Raw genomic sequence first — 9,520 nt, 5'->3', positions numbered from 1 at the left:
TGTTCTAAGCACTGGGGTAGATACAAGGTAATCAGGTTGTCCCAAGTGGGGCTCAGTCTTAATCCTCATTTTCCTAATGGATTAACTGAGGCACAGAGAAGTTAAGTGGCTTGCCCAAGGTCACACAGCAGACAAGTTAATAATAATAATAATGTTGGTATTTGTTAAGCGCTTACTATGTGCCGAGCACTGTTCTAAGCGCTGGGGTAGACACAGGGGAATCGGGATGTCCCACTTGGGGCTCACAATCTTAATCCCCATTTTACAGATGAGGTAACTGAGGCCCAGAGAAGTGAAGTGACTTGCCCACGGTCACACAGCTGACAAGTGGCAGAGCTGGGATTCGAACTCATGACCTCTGACTCCAAAGCCCGTGCTCTTTCCACTGAGCCACGCCGCTTCTCTAAATTGGCGGAGCTGGGATTAGAACACACGTCCTTGGACTCCCAAGCCCATGTTCTTGCCACTAGGCCATGCTGTGAAAGGCTCCAGATAGTATTATTAGGACTGGACCCCCTAAGAATGCCAGAGGCGTAGCTGGCCATAGGTCAATCTCCCTTTTGACCCTTAGCCATTTTGCATGTGTGGCAGGTAAACGTACAGGGCAAGAGAGGACAGAAAAAGCCTGAGATATTTTGTCCATTAGGCCAGTTGTTAACCTCAGTTTCCTGGCTGGGTTTGGATAGCCTCAAAGGGAACTCTGAATTCAACATCCAGCCCCCAAAGTATTCCCTTTGTCTGTCCAGGACAATCCCTCCAGCCATTTGTTTTAGCTGGGAGGTAATCCTAGGTAATATGAGAATAATTATTGTGGTATTGGTTAAGCACTCACTCTGTGCCAAACACTGTGATAGATGTAATGCAGTCAGATCAGAGAGGCCCTGCTGTCCCACATGGTACTCTAAAATGGAGGAAGAACAGTTATTTAATCTTCATTTCACAGAGAAGGAAACTGAGGCACAGAGAAGTTAAGTGACTTGCCCAAGATCCCACAGCCAGGAAATGGCAGAGCTGGGATTGGAACCCAGGTCTCCCAACTCCCAGTCCCATATTCTTTCCACTAGACCATGCTGCTTTTCTAAATGTGCTCACAAATTGAGACGAGTAAGTCTAGCAGAGATCCTGATGCCAGTGGTCAGGAAACATTGTAAACCGAGCACTGCCTTAAAATGGCTCATGACTGGGAATCTGTTTGTTGTCGACACCTGTCCTCCATCAACAACATTCTTAAGTCCCTGTAAGAGACATGCCCCCCGCCCAAAAAAAAGCCACATGCCCCCATCCCCAAATCCCGGAATTCATACCCAAAGAACAAGCCAAGAGGTAAAGGAGTCCAAAGCAATGCCGTTCACTGGAAACAGAGGTATTGAAGCACCACCCCTGGTATCCCATGACCCATTGTGGTTGGAAGGCCCCCCACAAAGAGGCCAAGAGATACCAAGCCACCATCCCTCCAAGTTCCCCTTTTATTCCTTCCAATGGCCCTGCCCTGCCCTGCCCTGGAGGGGGTTTACTCACCTCTGATGTCTCTTTGGGGTGGTCTGGAGCACTCCTAAAATGGATGTATTCTTGAGATGGATGCATAATCTGGAAAGGCTGGGGGAGTTGTCTCAGCACTCTATGATTGCTGTTCTTTCTTTCCCGGCACTTCCTTTGTTCTTTCCAGTACCTGTCGTATCACCATGCCTCTGGTCACTGTCCCATTCCATCCTTCTGCTAATAATAATAATAATAATAATTGTATTTGTTAAGCACTTACTATGTGCCAAGCACGGTACTAAGCGCTGTGGTGGATACCGGCAAGTCGAGTTGGACAGTCACGTGGGGCTCACAGACTCAATCCCCATTTTACAGATGAGGTACCTGAGGCACAGAGAAGTGAAGCGACTTGCCCAAGGTCACACTGCAGACAAGAGGTGGAGCCAGCATTAGAACCCATGACCTTCTGATTCCCAGGCCTGTGCTCTATCCACTATGCTATACTGCTCCTTCCAGTATTCCCAAAACAGTTTGAGTACCCCAAATTTTATATATGTGGTTAAGTAAAAAAAAAAATTAGCACATAACCCAACTTCAATATCAGCCACACTTAACACTGTTCATATTATTAGGTACTTTTGTGGGATTAACTACAGAGATGGACCAGATATCAATTCCTAAGGAACTGAAGACATCTACTGGAAAAGAATGGATTCTTCAGTGGAGAAGGGTTTTTAGCGAGGAGAATTTCTACCGCAAAATGTGTCAGATTTTCTGTCTCATCATGAAGATACACCATTTGGCAGCTATGAATTGAATACGGCCGCGCCACAAAGGCTGGGTCTCCTAGGAGCAAATCCCACACCGCTTCCAAAAAAATTAGGAACTCATTATGCTCTCTCAATTTCAACCCAAAAGGGAACATAGAAATAGCAGAATACCCTGCTGTTCTAATTCGGGACTGGCAGAAACCATTTGGTCATATGCTGTGGGATGTCATTTGGCCACGTGATCAGGTTCTGTATGCAAAGGTCTCATACAGCCGCTGTCTTGTGACTTGTTCTTTAGAATGTAAGCTCCTCCTGGACAAGGATTGTCTTCCAGCTCTGTCGTACTGTATTTTCCCAAGCATTTAGTACAGTGCTCTGCACACAGTAAGCACTCAATAAATATCATGGATCGATTGACAGATAACTGCCTTTCCCTGCAGCCCTCCAGAACTGAAAGCCCCTCCAGCCCCAGCACGAGTAGCTTAGTTCAGAATCATGAAGAGTGCATTTGGACAGTGGGAATTAATACTGTTCAGATTATTAGGTACTTCTGCGGGATTAACAGCAGAGACGGACCAGATATCGATTCCTAAGGAACTGAAGACATCTACTGGAAAAGAATGGATACTACAGTGGAGAAGGGTTTCTAGCGAGGAAAATTTCTACCACAAAATGTGTAAGATTTTCTGCCTCATCATGAAGATACACCATTTCCGTCAGGGAAAGTGAAGCCGGACCTCAGCCACCCCCCCCCCAAGTCTGAATTTCTCAGAGCAGTCACTATTTGACTAATTTCCAGAGCCTAAATCTGCTTTTGTAAGGTCCAAGTACATGGCGTGGAAGTCTTGGTGTTACTTTTTGCACATTTCCTGTGACTGTCGTGTTGCAAAGATCATATCTCCTCATATCATATCCCCTTTGCTTTCGGGGATTTGTCCCAGATGTAATATCCAGGTTAAATATAGATGGTATTTTACAACTATTGCAGGGATCAATTTGGGGCAGAGACAACTCCTTCCCTGCTCCAAGAGGAGTCAATAGGACATAGCAAGGGTGCTACAACCCAAGACCCTCTAGACTGTAATCAGCTCTCTGGCAGACTGCCCATGTCTGCACAGCCAGACTACATCAAGTGCAACCATCCCAGGACACTCGGAATGCTTCCCCATCACTAGCTCATCGAGGTAATTTGTCCGAATTCATCTGTCAGAAATCTGTACTAGTAGATGCCCGGTTTGATAGGAGAGGTTTTATAGCGACCCTTCTTCCACCTCAATTCTGAGCTCAATTCCAATTTTAACGGCCAGTGTCTTGCACTAGCATTCCAGTTCTGAGGTTGTCACACCCCTGCCTTGTCCACAAACATACTCCCCATCCCCTCTGTCTCTCCTCCCTGAAAGGGAACGCTTCACCTTCTTTTCAGAAAGGAGTACAGGCTTGGGATTCAGAGGACCTGCATTCTAATTCCGGCTCTGCCACTTTTCCATGCCTCAGTTACCTCATCTGTAAAACGGAGATTAAAGACTGCGAGTCCTGTGAGGGGCAGAGAATGTGTCCAACCTGAGTATCTTGTATCTACTTCAGTGCTTAGGACAGTGCCTGGCACATATTAAATGCTTAACAAATAGCATGGGGGTGGGAGGAGTTGTCCTGCTTTATCCTGGGGCCTCTTTTGCCAGCTTCTATCCCCTCCATTCCAATGAAAGTGCTCCATCCAAAGTGACCAATGACCTCTTCCTAGCCAAATCTAACAGACTCTAGCCTAATTCTCCTTGACCTCTTATTAAACATATCTTCTGCATGACTTGCATCACCTCATCCCACTAAATGGGTGCATAGGCCATGTCAGAGAAGCAGCATGGTGTAGTGGATAGAGCATGGGCCTGTGAGTCAGAAGGTAATGGGTTCTAATCCTGACTCCACCACTTGGCTGCTGTGTGACTTCACTTCTCTGTGGCTCAGTTACCTTATCTGTAAAATGGGGATTGAGACTGTGACCTCCACGTGGGACAGGGCCTGTGTCCAACTTGATTTGCTTGTATCCTCCACAACGCTTAGTACAGTGCCCGGCACATAGTAAGAGCTTAACAAGTACCATCATTATTATGTCCCTATTAGACATTCTTCTGAGCCCTAGGCCCCGTAACCCTTTCCTTCCAGCTCAGCCAGCAGTATTTCTCCTCACTGAGTCCATGGCAGGGATGGAAAGATGTACGGGGAGTCTCTCTCTGCCTTGGACTGTAGATATCCTGATCCAGATGGTAAGCCCCTACCTCCTGGTCTTATTTTCCATCACAGTTTATTCCAGATCTTGCCCCATCACTCACACCCACAACCCTCCCTCCCCAGCACTACTTGTGACCCCACATCTACGTTCAACTCTGACTCTTCCAGCTCAGCTCACCTTCCCATGTATCCAACCCGTCACTCAGCACCCCCTTGCTTCTGAGTCCCCTCTCCATGACTCAATCTTAAAATTCCAGCTCACCCTGACTCCAGGTCAAACCCCACCCTCCAGTTTATCTCTATCCCTGCTCCCGTCCAGAAATTCTAATATGTCCTTACTCCTCTGAAGCTGACCCTGATGTCAGCCTAGTGGAAAACGTGCTGCTTTAGGACTCAGACTCAAGAAACCCGAGTTCTAGTTGTGACTCTGTGTGTCCTACAGGATGGACAATTCCAGCAGGAAACCTGAAAGACAGCTGACCAACTTGGGAAGCTACCAAGGCCACTGCCTTCCAATTCATTGTGCTACTGCACTCGCTCAGCACTCTGCTGAGGTCGCTTTGGTTGAAAATGTGCACATACAAAAAACCTTTCCACACCTATCTCAGTGTGCCATACCCCTCCCCACCTACTCACTCGTTGCCCTCTGTGCCCCAGCGGGCATATGACTGGCAGGGAGGAGACAGTGTGAATGGGGCTGCAACAATTGCTAGCATTAAAATCAATCCTCCGCGCAGGTTCTCAGGACTGAAGGCTCAAGACCGAGGCTCATCCATTATTACCAACCGGAGACTCCATCACCTCCTGAAGCATAACCTGCCCAAGACTGACCCAGAGTTCTCTCTCCATTTCTTGGCCTCCACTAGTTTTGGATAGTGTGGAGCCTAAAATCTCCAATAACATTAACAAGAGCAATAATTTTAATTTCAAATAGCATCTTTACTTCAGGGGGCGCCAAGCTCTCTTTTCTTACTTTCATCAATCAATCAATAATAAATGGTGCCACTCCTCTGGTGCTAATCCTCTCACTATCCCTCATTCTCACCTGTCTCGCTGTAGACTTCTGGCCTACATCCTACAAATCCTCCAATCATACTTCCCCCCTTCAAAGCCCTACTGGAGGCTCGCCTCCTCCAGGAGGCCTTCCCAGACGAAGCCCCTCTTTTCTTCTGCTCCCCCTCCCCTTCGCCCCGTCTTGCTCCCTTTGCTCTACCCCCCACCCCACAGCACTTGTGTATATAGCTACTTATTTATAATTCTATTTATTTATATTAATGATGTGTATATATCTATGTATTTATAAATGATGCTATTAATGCCTGTTTACTTGTTTTGATGTCTGTCTCCGCCCTTCTAGACTGTGAGCCCGTTGTGGGCAGGGATTGTCTCTTTGTTGCTGAATTGTACTTTCCAAGTGCTTAGTACAATGCTCTGCACACAGTAAGTGCTCAATATGACTGAATGAATTTTTTTGAGGGCTTACTGTGTGCAGAGCACTTGAGAGAGTACAGTACAACAGAGTTTGTAGACACGCTTCCTGCCCAAAGTGAGCTTGCAGTCTTAGCTATCTTGTCTATTCAGTCTGCATTTGAAATATGACCTTGGGGATATTGGCAGAGTCTCAGAAGCAGGCTCTGGGCAGACGTTTTCCATCATGAGTGAATCAGACAAACAGCAATGGGTTGTCAGATTTTCCAAATAAATCTGGAAAGGCTTGTTTGTTGAAGTTCAAGGCTCTGAAAAACAACATACAAAGATGTTAATGATGTTTAACGGAATAACACACTGGTTTCCTCTTCTGGCCAAGGATAACGTGACACCAACAGCAATCCATTAACTAAAAACCCTGTTGGAATGCCAAAAGCTTTGAAAACACATTTAGACTGAAAGCAATATTTGTGCAGCTTACCATCCGCTGGATCAGAGTGGTCACTTTTTTAAAAGGCTCATTCACAAGTCTTGATTTGGAGCACAGGCAAAGTGAATGACATAACGCTTCTTCACAGTAACTTCTTATTCCACCTTACAGGAAATGGCCCACACATCGATGTCTCCTTCAGGATCCTGTATCTTCTCCACTCCAGTAAATTTTCATTTCTCTGGCTCCCATCTTATTTAAACACCGCTGCTCCTTTCCTATATTATCTTTCCCTTCGAAAGTCAGATAGAGTAACAAGAACAGGCAGACCAAGATCTTCCTTTTAATCAAAGAATCAAATAGGACAGTAGAATGAAGTTTCCCAGAGGCCAAATTAATTTTTCCTCTAAAACACGGTTTAGCCATTAACCAGAAATGGAGAGCTCATAGAGTCTCAGTGGGAGAGACGCTTTAATCTAGGCTGCATTCCCTCAGGTTGGCAAAGTCAAATCCGTTATAGCTCATGGAGGGCTCCAGCCTAAAATGGTGGCAAAGCTTAAGACCAGAGGGGCAGGAGTCTAGTCCCCAAACCACTGGGTCCAGAGAATCCTGGATCCTGATCTCCACCCCAGGCCTGCCCCTAAGCACTAGCCTGCCAGCAGAGAAGAGGGATTGAGAATGCACCCAAACACAGAATTCAGGGAAAATACGTGCTGTCTGTACAGCATGTCAACTTCCAAGACTTTACAAGTTATAGAACGGTGACTCCACATTAATGAAATTTCTGATTCTCGGTTAAACTGACAAGGTGAAAGTCTCATGATCCGTTCCATCCAGAGTCCGAAGTCAGGCTATTCTATCTTCCCTGAGCAGGTTGGGGAAGTTCCTGTATACTAGAACTCTGGGAAGAGGCTTTGGGATTTTGTTTCTCCCCTCAATAATCCCCTGGATTTGATTAACTCTTTCATTTCCCAAATCTTCTTCACATTTGTTACTTCTTCAGTTCTCATGACATCTCCGTGAAGTAGGGGAGGCGATTCTTATTATCCCCATTTTGCAGATGAGGAAATCGTGGCCTAGAGAGTTAAAGCGACTTACCCAAGGTCACATAGCCAGCCAATGGCAGATCTGAGACTAGGGCCTGGTCCTCCTTATTCTCAGACTTCGGGGTCTTTCCCCTGCACCACCTTAATTTCTGGGTATTTATGACATTCTGTGGGCTGTTACTGAGAGAAAGGTTAGCACAAGTCAGATGATCCTGCTACTCTCCTCACCTCACTGGAGAAATGCTTCAAATGCATCTCTTTCCTCACAGGTTACCAGACAATCCCTGAAGGTCCTGGGAGTAAGCTGATCCTGATTTGGTTCCACAACAGATTGGCGCATTTTGCTCTATGACACATTAATCAGGTGAAATCCTTCAAAATGATCTGATAAACAAGCTGTTTATATCTTCCTGATCGACTATCTTCATAATTTAAATTAAGAAGTTTCTAGATCTTGCTTACGGGGGACGGTGCTGGGGAAGATGGAGGCAGAACTTTCCTCTGGAGCTGACCTCTGCAGCAGAGGCGGGGGAAAGGAGTTTGTCCCATGACATGTGTGGATTGTGGGGTTGGGAGCCTGTCTACGAGACCTCCTCCCTGGAGCGACCCCTAAATCAGGGGCCGGGGGGCACAGAGTGTCTGGTGAGCAGTTTCCCTTGGAGCTGACCCCTGTCAGGGCCACTGCAGCTGCCTCAGAGAGGAGGAGTAGGACGAGAAACCAAAGCCACGACCATCCTGGTTCCTTGGGGAGTGGAGCCTCTGAGGAGAACAGAAAGGCCTCCGAGGGAGGGGTGGTAGTCAGGCCTCTCCCCGCCAGGCTAGGGGAGCTGCCGCCACCCAAATCAGAGAGGAGGTGGAGGTAAAGCTGAAGCAGCTCTGTTCCAGCTCCTTGGGAGGAATTGTGTCCAGCTGGGGCATTCTGCTCCATATCCTCCTGGACCCCCTGGGTCACCACCCCTCCAGGAACAGAAAGGAACTTTGGGAAGGGTTGTATGGATGGAGGGCGAAGCACAAATGGCTCCTCTGGAGCTGACCGGGGAGTGGACCGGGGAACGGACTAGGGCGTGGGCACCAGGCCGGCATCAGAATGCAGCATATGAGACTGGCAGATGTCAATCATCAAGAGAATGGATACAGTTAGAAGATGAGTTTAGGAGCGCAAAAATGCAACTGGGAAGTGGTAGGTGAAGAGAGCCATATGACGGAGAAAGCTGGTGGAGAGGTTGGAAGCTAACAGTCAAGTGTAGGGTTTTTGGGTTTGTTTTTATTCATACAGAGGGAGTTCGGCAGCCACTGAAGGTTCTTGAGGAGTAGAGAGACATATGCTGAGCAATGTTTCAGGAAGATGATCTGGGCCGGGATGTGGAATGTGAAGTGAAGGTAGGGCCGATTTCAACTAGTTGTGTGCTGTGAGGCAGGAGCTCAAAGTGCCTCCCTTCACATGACAGATGAAATGTCGCATTGCAGTGTACATGGGTTGCAACATGACAACAGCACAGGTCATCCCGTGTGGGCACATCAAATTACACTGTTTCTCCACGTGATGCACCATCAAGTCGTGCCATTTTGCCATTGAGTGAAATGGCGATGTTCAGACTTAGTCCTCTTCCAACCAACTTGACTCCTGGCCTGGGCTGCAAAGCCAGCCACAGATCCACTCATGGATGATTCCCTCAGGTCTCTCCTGAAACAGTAGCTCCCAGTTCTGGTGCCATCATTCCCAGATCTGCCCTTCCTCCTCCACCTTCTCCACTCACTGCCACATATCCCCTTCTGCAGCTTCCTGGGTGCTCCACTCCACTTCTCTCGATTCCCTACCACAGACATCCCATCCTTTCCAGGTCCTTATTGTCCCCGGCCAGACCTAGGTAAGGATCCTCTCGGTCAGCTATTCACCCCTCTAACCCCTCCTTCTCCCAATCCCCAGTCCCTGTTTTGTAAAGGCTTATCTGCCACCTTGTGTAGCCCAGGGACCACCCTGGGCCATCCAACAGCCCGGCCCTGGAAACAGAGAAGCTCCCAGGTTCTCTGAATTAAGCAGTTCCAAACCACTCCAGACCCCAAGACAGTAGGAGGGGAGAGAGCTGGAGGGAAACTTTATTCTGTTGTACAAATCATTTCTCCAAAAAAACATTCAGTCC

This window comes from Ornithorhynchus anatinus, chromosome X2, assembly GCF_004115215.2.
Source record: "Ornithorhynchus anatinus isolate Pmale09 chromosome X2, mOrnAna1.pri.v4, whole genome shotgun sequence".
Taxonomy (NCBI): domain Eukaryota; kingdom Metazoa; phylum Chordata; class Mammalia; order Monotremata; family Ornithorhynchidae; genus Ornithorhynchus; species Ornithorhynchus anatinus.
The sequence above is the reverse complement of the archived record's forward strand: the minus strand, read 5'-3'. Positions refer to the sequence as shown.